Consider the following 11914-nt stretch of genomic DNA (forward strand, 5'->3'; position numbering starts at 1 on the left):
TTGTTCAGAATGCAGTGTAATACGTTGTTATTTTTGCTCATTGAAAAATAAAATACTTTAAAAGTAAAAAAAAAAAAACGACCACCATTTTATTCCCTAGGATCTCTGCTAAAAAAAAAACATATATAATATATGGGGGTTCTGTGTAATTTTCTAGCAAAAAAAAATTATGATTTTTACATGTAGGAGAGAAATGTCAGAATTGGCCTGGTAGGCAAGTGGTTAAGGGCCATCAAACGTCTTAAGGAAGTATCACCAAAATATATACCAGGATTCACTTACCGTAGAGCTCCAAGATTACGTGATCGTATCGCAAAAAAATGTAGCTGACCCGCCCAAAAAAAGCAAGAATCATCTTTCTTTACTGGAAGAAGCGGCCTCTGTAAGCATTGCCACACATGTGTGAGGAGGAAAGGGGTGACTCCGAAAAGAAAATAGTTTCATGACAAGTGCTGCCGGGAAGCCAGGATTGCATAACGTGTACAACAGATGGGGCAGTTTATGCATTCCAATGTCCTTGTGGTTTTCAATACCTTGGAAGAACTAAGAGGCCTCTGTGGAAAAGAATTAGAAAATATATCTAAAGGATATAAAAATCAGAGCATTTCAAAAGAAAATGTGACAGAGAAAATTGAGTACTGTCCGTGATACTTTTTTTATTTGCACTAACATACAATTTTTCAGGACAAGCTTTCAGGGTATGTCCCCTTCTTCAAGGTCCAAGCAGTACTGATTCACAAATTTTTAAGCAGAATGTTAAAGAAAATGAAAAAGAAAAAAAAAAAAAAAAAAAAGAAGAGAAAACCAAACACATACAAATCAATGGTAATAAAGATAGCAGCAGAGTTAGTGAGATAAGACAGAGGGAGAGCTAGGGGGGAATGCAGGGGGGGGGGATACTAATCACAGAGCGGTCGTAAAACTTTAGCATAATGTGTAAGGAAACCAATATCTAAATTCAGGCCATTATTCGTGATTAGTATCCCCCCCCCCCCCCCCCCCCCCGCATTCCCCCCTAGCTCTCCCTCTGTCTTATCTCACTAACTCTGCTGCTATCTTTATTACCATTGATTTGTATGTGTTTGGTTTTCTCTTCTTTTTTTTTTTTTTCTTCTTTTTCTTTAACATTCTGCTTAAAAATTTGTGAATCAGTACTGCTTGGACCTTGAAGAAGGGGACATACCCCGAAAGCTTGTCCTGAAAAATTGTATGTTAGTGCAAATAAAAAAAGTATCACGGACAGTACTCAATTTTCTCTGTCACAATTGCACTAATACGGCTACAACAAATCAAAAGAAAATGTGCTACTTTGTCACAACATTGACCCATCTTCACTACAGTTTTGGCAATTAATGCAGCCTCACCAGCGCCCATCAAATGCAGCCTCACCAGTTCCCATCAATGCAGCCTCACCAGCGCCCATCAATACAGCCTCATCAGTGCCCATCAATGCAGCCTCACCAGTTCCCATTAAATGCAGCCTCACCAGTTCCCATCAATGCAACCTCACCAGTTCCCATCAATTCAGCCTCACCAGCGCCCATCAGTGCAGTCTCACCAGTTCCCATCAAATGCAGCCTCACCAACACCCATCAAATGCAGCCTCACCAGTTCCCATCAATGCAGCCTCACCAGTTCCCATCAATGCAGCCTCACCAGTTCCCATCAATGCAGCCTCACCAGCGCCCATCAAATGCAGCCTCACCAGTTCCCATTAAATGCAGCCTCACCAGTCCCCATCAAATGCAGCCTCACCAGCGCCCATAAAATGCAGCCTCATCAGTTCCCATCGAATGCAGCCTCACCAGCACCCACCAAATGCAGCCTCACCAGTTCCCATCAATTGCAGCCTCACGAGCGCCCATCAAATGCAGCCTCACCAGTTCCCATTAAATGCAGCCTCACCAGTTCCCACCAAATGCAGCCTCACCAGTTCCCATTAAATGCAGCCTCACCAACGCCCATCAAACGCAGCCTCTGACACTATGTGCGAACGGAGCGGCAGCTGCCAGCTGATGCTGAGACTTGAGTTGCTTGCTGCAGAGAGAAGAGAGTAGGAACACCAGTGGTTGGGCGCCCTAGGCAGCAGAGCGCCCTAGACGGTTGCCTAGTTTGCCTAGTGGTAGCACCGGCCCTGACAGTAATCAAGCTGTCATGAATGCGAACCCATTCACGACAATTTCCTTACATAACATGTGATCACTGTGATTGGTCATAGCGATCACATGATACCCCGGTCGCTCATAGCAGCTGGATACCAAGTGCTGTGATCTGGACACAGCGGATACGGGATTGCACCGCTGCCTACTCGAGGGGGGGGGCGCGTTAGTGTGCATGTGGCGGGTGACGTACCAGTACGTCGTCTAGCCTGCCCGTGTCACCCGTCCGCAGTAAATGTAATGTGGGCGGAAGGCAAGTGGTTAACTACATCCCGTCCAACAAGCTGGACTTTCGGTGGTTGTACCGGGATGATATGAGGCTGCAGACATCACCCTAGTATTCTTTTTTTAGAGTGGTTGGCTCTCTTGTAAAAGCAATCCTAGTGGCTAACTAGCCACTCAATTGCTATTACAAGCAGTGGGAGGGGACCCTCCCAAATCCTGCCACTTTCCGCGGCTCTCTTGGGCTCGCCGTCCCATTGCAAGACCTGAGCTACTAGCCGCTGCATCCGCCGGCTGGCCAGACAGCCAAAGCAAAGCCACGATCAGCTTTGATGGGCTGTTTGTAACAGTAAACCGGAAGCGATGATATGACATCACAGTTTACTCGGAGACCATCGACGCCAAAAGCATTCAGAAACACAGATCTCGGCATTTTGAATTCTTTAAAGGGTAGAGGAGAGATGTGGGGGTCTTGTAGAGACCCCAGGTCTCTCCATAAAGAAGTCTACTGCTGTCACAAGGATGTTTATAAAAAATGATATAAAAATAAAAATGATAAAAAAAATGGAAAAAAAAACAACAGTATAAATAAATAATAATAAAAAAAATAATAATAAAAAAAAAAATTAACTGCAAGGAGGCTGATGGCTTTGATCTTACTAGCGTCAAAACGAGTGATACCATGCTGCTGGTTGTTGGACATGTGCACTGCCGAAAAATTTGTTTGTTTTAGTTTCATTTGTTTTTGTTTTTTTCGTTTTTTTGGGTCATTTGTTATTATCGCAATTCGTAACTTCGTAAATTCTTAAATGCGTAAATTTAAAAATTCGTAAATTTAAAAATAAGAAAATTCGTAAATTTGTGAATTCGCAAATTCGAAAATCCGAAAATAAGAAAGAAAACCCGAAGATCCAAAAGAATAACTAACTAACTGACTAACTAATAATTACTAACTATTAAATTATTGGTATTGGAATTTCCTTTTTTAAATTTGGCTGTTAGTGAACGTAACGAATACGAATTTATCCGAAGTTACAAATTTTTTTAAACTAAAGAATGCCACATCTAAACAAATGGAACGGAACAAATTAATAATAAATAATAATAATAATAATAATAAAAAGTATTTATTATTATTGCTATTTATTATTATTACATTAGATTCATTTAGATGCGGCATTTGTTATTTCGGATAATTTATAACTTCAAATAAAATTCGTATTCGTTAATGAACGTAACGAATACAAATTTATCCTTAAATTACAAATTATCTGAAATAATGAATGCCGTATCTAAGCAAATGGAATGTATCAAATTATTAATAATAAATAATAATAATAATGAAAACTTTTTATTGTTATTATTTATTATTAATTCGGATCTAATTCCACATTAGTTTAGATGCGGCATTCGTTATTGCGGATAATTCTTAACTTCAGATTAAAATTCGTATTCGTCAGCGAACGTAACGAATACAAATTTATCCGAAGTTACAAATGATCTGAAATAACGAATGCCGTATCTAAGAAAATGGAATGTAACAAATTATTAATAATAAATAACAATAATAATAATGAAAACCTTTTATTATTATTATTATTTATTATTAATTCGGATCTAATTCCATTTGTTTAGATGCGGCATTCATTATTTCGGATAATTCAAAACTTCAGATAAATTCGTATTCGTTACGTTCACTAACAGCCAAATTTGAAAAGGAAATTCCAATACCAATAATTTAATAGTTAGTAATAGTTAAAGTGGTTTTATACCCGAAAAAAAAAAAAAAATGAAGACCTGTAAGGCCAAGGCATAATGAGCTAGTATGCACCGCATACTAGCTCATTATGAAATACTTACCTTAGAATGAGGTCCCCGCATTGCATCCCGGTCAACGCCGAGGGAGCTGACATTTTTTCCCCCTCTGCGTTTCTTCTGGGTTCGCGGCTCCAGCGCTGTGACTGTCCGGAGCCGCGGTGACGTCACTCCCAGCACATGCGCTTGGGAGTCCTCGGTTCTGGCAAGGTCCGGCGCGATACACCGGACCTTCGCTCGACCTTCACTGCGCGTGTAGGTTTAGGAGATATTCATTTTTACCTACAGGTAAGCCTTATTATAGGCTTACCTGTAGGTTAAAAAATGTCAAAAAGGGGTATACAACCACTTTAAGTTATTATTAGTTAGTTAATATTTCAGATTTTCGGGTTTTCGAGTTTACGAATTAACGAATTTATGATTCGAATTTACTAATTCATGAATTTACGAATATTCGAATTTACGAATTTATGAATATTCGAATTTACGAATTTATGAATTTTTGAATTTACGAATTTATGAATATTCGAATTTATGAATTTTCGAATTTATGAATATTCAAATTTATGAATTTTCGAATTTACGAATTTATGAATTTTCGAATATTCAAATCTGTTAAACGGGCTTTAGTTAATTTGGATATTTCCGAATTAACAAATTTGTTGTAATTTGTTAAGGAAGGAAACAAATTCCACATGTCTACTGGTTGTCTACTTCCCCTTCCACCAGCTCCCGGCTCCTGTCTACAGGAGTTAATATAGGCAGGATGGAGCACCTGACTGCATGAACTGATGAGTCAATGCCAAGGTAATAAAATCTGGGAGGTTTGGGATGACTCTGACTATTGCCTTGAAGCTGTTCTTCTAGGACAGTGATGGCGAACCTTGGGGCACTCCAGATTTTTTTGGAACTACATTTCCCATGAAGCTCAACTACACTGCAGAGTGCATGAGCACCATGGGAAGTGTAGTTCCAAAACATCTGGAGTGCCAAGGTTCACCATCACTGGTCTAGGACCTTAGGTAGATATCTCTTATGTTCATTGATTTTGGAAATGTTTATCTTCTGAGTTTTTGTGTCCTGAGCTCCACGGTGTCCCCTTTACCCCTGCTTTTCTTTCTTCATACTTAGTTTTACTATCCGACATGTTCATTTTTGTTATGCTTGAGGTCTGTGCTGTGACGTGCCAATGGGCATTGCTATGTTCTACCAGTGGCGGCCCGTCCATAGAGGGCGCACGGGCGCCACCTCCCCTATCCATGCATCCGACCCCCCCCCTGATCTACACATCATGCGTCCAGTGCCTTGCGTTGAGATTAGGGGCTGGGCGCATGGATTAGGGGAGCAGTGAACCCTGATCCCGTTATAGACGGGCCGCCAGTGGTCACATGTCATCCCATAAAGGAATGTACCCTTATATATATATATTAAAAATGTTGGAACACAGATTGTCCACAAATCATGGGGGGGCAAAACAAAATTTATAACAGGCTGAGAAAAATGGGCTTCCAGCTGTAATAAATAATAAAAATGGCTACAAAAAGGATATAAGGGGCATCTATGAGAACCTAAAATATAGGGAGCCTCACCTACCCAGACCATATCAATGATATATTATATTTATATATTAATCCCATCAGAGCTTGAAGTTTGTTTTTGTTTTGTTTTTTTGGAGCTCCCAGAATCCCTCTGGTTGGGTGACCCCTCATCTCTAACAACTCTAAGGCCCTATAAGGTATTTTTTTTCGTTATGTGCTCTTTTTGCATCAGATGTATAGGCGCCCCTATAAACTTCCCTTTCACTTTCCCAGATTCTACTTTCTTATGCTGGTGGGTGTCCGTAAATCTAACCCGGAGGATGGAGGAATCTGAACAATGCCGTTTATTTTAGACGTTGAGCTGACAAGCATCTCATTGATCCATAGACAACTGTCCCGTATGGTTCAAGTCTCAGAAAAGCTGATAGGGGTTCCAGAAAAAAAAAACCACATTGCTTTCATTCCAACACCGCTCCATGGGTGACGTCACTCAACATTACGCGTCACTTTTTCTACAGGCCGGCCTACTGTGGGCTTACAGAGAGTTCCTTATAATACATTCCCCTGGAGCCAATAGGACTTTGCTAATCATATTAAAGTCATACTCTTGTAATAATACATTACTCCTCACCCGTTAACCACTTCAATACCGGGTATTTTCACCCCCCCCCTTCCTGCCCAGGCCAGTTTTCAGCTTTCAGCGCTGTCACATTTAAAATGACAATTGCACGGTCATGCAACACACTGTTCCCAAAATCTATTTTTAGCATCCCCCCCCCCACAAATAGAGCTTTCTTTTGGTGGTATTTTTGATCACCCTCTGTGTTTTTTTTTTTTTTGCGCTATAAACAAAAAAAAAAATTGCGACAATTTTGAAAAAAAAAAAACACAATATATATATTTTTTTGCTATAATAAATATTCCAATTTTTTTTCTTAATTTTTTTGTCCTCAGTTTAGGCCAATATATATTTTTCTAAATATCTTTGGTAAAAAAAAAATTGCAATATTTTCTAGGCGCTATAACTTTTGTGCAAATAAAAAAAATGTACGCATATTGATTGGTTTACGCAAAATTTATAGCACCTACAAAATAGGGGCTAGATTTATGGCATTTTTATTATTATTATTATTATATATTTTTTTTACTAGTAATTTCTTAATTTTTTTTTCTCAGTTTAGGCCAATATATATTCTTCTACATATTTTTGGTAAAAAAAAATATTGCAATAAGCGTATATTGATTGGTTTACGCAAAAGTTATAGCGCCTACAAAATAGGGGATAGATTTATGGCATTTTTTATTATTATTATATATTTTTTTTACTAGTAATTTCTTAATTTTTTTTTCTTAGTTTAGGCCAATATATATATAATTCTACATATTTTTGGTAAAAAAAAAAAATATTGCAATAAGCATATATTGATTGGTTTACGCAAAAGTTATAGCGCCTACAAAATAGGGGCTAGATTTATGGCATTTTTATTGTTATTATATTTTTTTTTTTTACTAGTAATTTCTTATTTTTTTTTCTCAGTTTAGGCCAATGGATATTTTTCTACATATTTTTGGTAAAAAAAAAAAATATTGCAATAAGCGTATATTGATTGGTTTACGCAAAAGTTATAGCGCCTACAAAATAGGGGCTAGATTTATGGCATTTTTATTATTATTATTATTATATATTTTTTTACTAGTAATTTTTTAATTTTTTTTCTCAGTTTAGGCCAATATATATTTTTCTACATATTTTTGGTAAAAAAAAAAATATTGCAATAAGCGTATATTGATTGGTTTACGCAAAAGTTATAGTGCCTACAAAATAGGGGATAGATTTATGGCATTTTTATTATTATTATATATTTTTTTTACTAGTAATTTGTTAATTTTTTTTCTCAGTTTAGGCCAATATATATAATTCTACATATTTTTGGTAAAAAAAATTTGCAGTGTATAAATGATGATGCATAAATATCATTGGCAGGCAAGGAGTTAACACTAGGGGGCGATCAAGGGGTTAATTGTGTTCCCTAGGAAGTGATTCTAACTGTGGGGGGGGGAGGGGACTGACTAGGGGAGGAGACCGATCGGTGTCCCTTTATACTAGGAACACACAACCTCAGTTTAGTCCAATATATATTCTTCTACATATTTTTGATAAAAAAAATTGCAATAATGTATATTGATTGGTTTACGCAAAAGTTATAGCGCCTACAAAATAGGGGATAGATTTATGGCATTTTTATTATTATTACATATTTTTTTTACTAGTAATTTCTTATTTTTTTTTCTCAGTTTAGGCCAATATATATAATTCTACATATTTTTGGTAAAAAAAAATTGCAATAAGCGTATATTGATTGGTTTGCTCAAAAGTTATAGCGCCTACAAAATAGGGGCTAGATTTATGGCATTTTTATTATTAATTATATTTTTTTTACTAGTTATGGCAGCGACCTGCGATTTTTATCATGGCTGCGGCATACAGATCGGACACTTTTGACACATTTTTGGGACCACCGACATTTATACAGCGAACAGTGCTATAAAAATACACTGATTTCTGTATAAATATCACTGGCAGGGAAGGAGTTAACACTAGGGGGCGATCAAGGGGTTAAATGTGTTCCCTAGGGAGTGATTCTAACTGTGGGGGGGGGGGGACTGACTAGGGGAGGAGACCGATCGGTGTCCCTTTATACTAGGAACACAAGACCTGTCTTCTCTCCCCTGATGGGACGTGGATCTGTGTGTGTTACCGCCGGGAAGCTGAGGGCGTCATATGAAGCCCGCCCACGATGGGAGATCCCATCTGCTGGATGTCATATGACTATGGGCGGTATTGAAGTGGTTAAATTCAATTTTCATGTAAAAAAAAAAATCTTCTTAATTTGTAAATTAACTTTCACAAAAAAAAGGCACTATTTATTTTCTTCGTAAACCATGCAACCAATTCATATACAGTGGGGAAAAAATTATTGATCCCCTGAAGATTGTGTAAGTTTTGCCCACTTACAAAGAAATGAAGGGTCTATCGTTTTTATAATAGGTGTATCTTATATGATCGGAATATCAACCAAAAATTGGGTACAAATGTTATAAATGGAGTTGCAGTTCAGTGAGTAAAATTAAGTATTTGATCCCCCAAGCAAAACATGACTTAGTAGTTGGTGGAGAAACCCTTGTTGGCGATCACAGAGGTCAGACGTTTCTTGTAGGTGGTGACCAGGTTTGCACTCATCTCAGGAGGGATTTTGGTCCACTCTTCTTTACAGATCTTCTCTAAATTTGATCCCCAAGCAAAATATGACTTAGTAGTTGGTGGAGAAACCCTTTTTGTTGGCAAGCACAGAGGTCGGACATTTCTTGTGGTTGGTGACCAGGTTTGCACACATCTCAGGAGGGATTTTGGTCCACTCTTCTTTACAGATCTTCTCTAAATTTGATCCCCAAGCAAAATATGACTTAGTAGTTGGTGGAGAAACCTTTTTGTTGGCGATCACAGAGGTCAGACGATCCTTGTAGTTGGCGATCAGGTTTGCACACATCTGAGGAGGGATTTTGGTCCACTCTTCTTTACAGATCTTCTCTAAATTTGATCCCCAAGCAAAATATGACTTAGTAGTTGGTGGAGAAACCCTTTGTTGGCAAGCACAGAGGTCGGACATTTCTTGTGGTTGGTGACCAGGTTTGCACACATCTGAGGAGGGATTTTGGTCCACTCTTCTTTACAGATCTTCTCTAAATTTGATCCCCAAGCCAAACAGGACTTAGTAGTTGGTGGAGAAACCCTTTTTGTTGGCAAGCACAGAGGTCGGACATTTCTTGTGGTTGGTGACCAGGTTTGCACACATCTCAGGAGGCATTTTGGTCCACTCTTCTTTACAGATCTTCTCTAAATTTGATCCCAAAGCAAAAGATGACTTAGTAGTTGGTGGGGAAACCCTTGTTGGCAAGCACAGAGGTCAAACATTTCTTGTGGTTGGTGACCAGGTCTGCACACATCTCAGGAGGGATTTTGGTCCACTCTTCTTTACAGATCTTCTCTAAATTTGATCCCCAAGCAAAACAGGACTTAGTAGTTGGTGGAGAAACCCTTTTTGTTGGCAAGCACAGAGGTCGGACATTTCTTGTGGTTGGTGACCAGGTTTGCACACATCTCAGGAGGGATTTTGGTCCACTCTTCTTTACAGATCTTCTCTAAATTTGATCCCCAAGCAAAACATGACTTAGTAGTTGGTGGGGAAACCCTTATTGGCAAGCTCAAAGGTCACACATTTCGTGTGGTTGGTGACCAGGTTTGCACACATCTCAGGAGGGATTTTGGTCCACTCTTCTTTACAGATCTTCTCTAAATTTGATCCCCAAGCAAAACAGGACTTAGTAGTTGGTGGGGAAACCCTTGTTGGCAAGCACAGAGATCAGACGTTTCTTGTGGTTGGTGACCAGGTTTGCACACTTCTCAGGAGGGATTTTGGTCCACTCTTCTTTACAGATCTTCTCTAAATCCTTAAGGTTTATTGGCTAATATAGTGTATACATACCGTAAATATGACTTATTTTTTAATAATTGGCATGCAATAGGTAAAGTGATATGTTGTTTTTAAAGTAATTTGTATAATAACCACCTCTGAATTATGGGGGGTAGTGCTACATGGGTTTGAAGGAGATCCTAAAGTGTTAAGCATCAGAATGTGGAAAAGAATCAATTGTGAAGAATCAATTTGCTTGGTTCTTTTTTGGTGTGAATTCCCCCTGTTTGTGTTCTAGTCTGATATGGGGGCCATTTGAGATCTGACATGTGTTCTCCTAGAAGGTTCCCAAATTGGAAGTGTACGAAGAGCCCTCAGACCTTGTGTCCTCTATGGTGGTGAAAGTGGCGGGAGTTTTATGTTTTACGAAAAGCGTCTAGGCTGAAACATTCATCCTTATCTATAGGTGCTTCCAATTTTATATGTCCATAGGTCTTTTTTTTAGATTGTGAGTCCTTATTTTCTAAAATTTCCTTATTAATTATTTCTACATTGCAGGCCAAAGTTTGCATATTCTGGGCATCGGTAGGCAGATCTTTGAAGGCCTATTAAAAAAAAAAAATTGTATGAATCCTGGGAGTTATTGTTTGAAATGGTGCCTGTACCCTAATACTGAGGGTAAGTGCTTCCAATATTATACCATACAAAAAAAACCACACAAGGAAAAATACACCTACAAAGGCTACCAATTCAAAAAATATATGTATCAATGTGGCACAGGGAAACCCTCCACCCCCCGGCTCGGCTCCCGGCTTGGCTCAGATCCCATCTGCCTCCTTACGGTAAGGCTTCCGATCGCGGCCTCCTGACAATCCCCCGTCTGTCTCCCACGGTGGGGTGGTTGGTGGTGGCGGCGGTGCGGGGGGGGGTTTGTTTGCTTCCCCCCCAAATATTAAGCACCAGATGCAACTGGGGTGATCCAGGGCATTTGCAGTGGGGAAGGGGGTTTTGGGGGGCTGGGGGTGACCTCGAGATGTTGGGGATACCTTGAGTGGGTGGGGCGGTTTCCCCTTTGCCACATTGATAAAATATTGCAATATTTTTTTAAATGGTAGCCTTTGTAGGTGCATTTTTTCTTGTGTGGTTTTTGTAAAAGATCTTTGAAGGCCTCCAACCCTTCCTCCACTACATTGATCTGTTGATCATATCGGTCACCTAGAATTTTTACCATCTGTTTACTACAGTTTTCTAGATTGTCTTCCCAAAAGGATTTTAAGTTCTCCCCAACCTGTGGAATATGAATTATTTCTACATTGGAGGCTAAAGTCTGCATATTCTAGGTCTAGGTAGGCAGGTCTTTGAAGGCCTCCAACCCCCTTCCTCCACTACATTGATCTGTTGATCATATCGGTCACCCAGAATTTTTACCATCTGTTTACTTCAGTTATCTAGATTGTCTTCCCAAAGGGATTTTAAGTTCTCCCCAAAATGTGGAATATGAATCATTTCTACATTGGAGGCTAAAGTTTGCATATACTAGGCCTAGGTAGGTAGGTCTTTGAAGGTCTTTAACTCTCTTCCTCCACTACATTGATCTGTTGATTATGTTGGTCACACAGAATCCTCATCATCTGTTTACTACAGTTTTCTAGATTGTCTTTCCAAAGAGATTTTAGGTTATCCCCAATTTGTGGCACATGAATTATTT

This window comes from Aquarana catesbeiana, linkage group LG01 (assembly GCF_042186555.1).
Source record: "Aquarana catesbeiana isolate 2022-GZ linkage group LG01, ASM4218655v1, whole genome shotgun sequence".
In the NCBI taxonomy this organism is placed as follows: domain Eukaryota; kingdom Metazoa; phylum Chordata; class Amphibia; order Anura; family Ranidae; genus Aquarana; species Aquarana catesbeiana.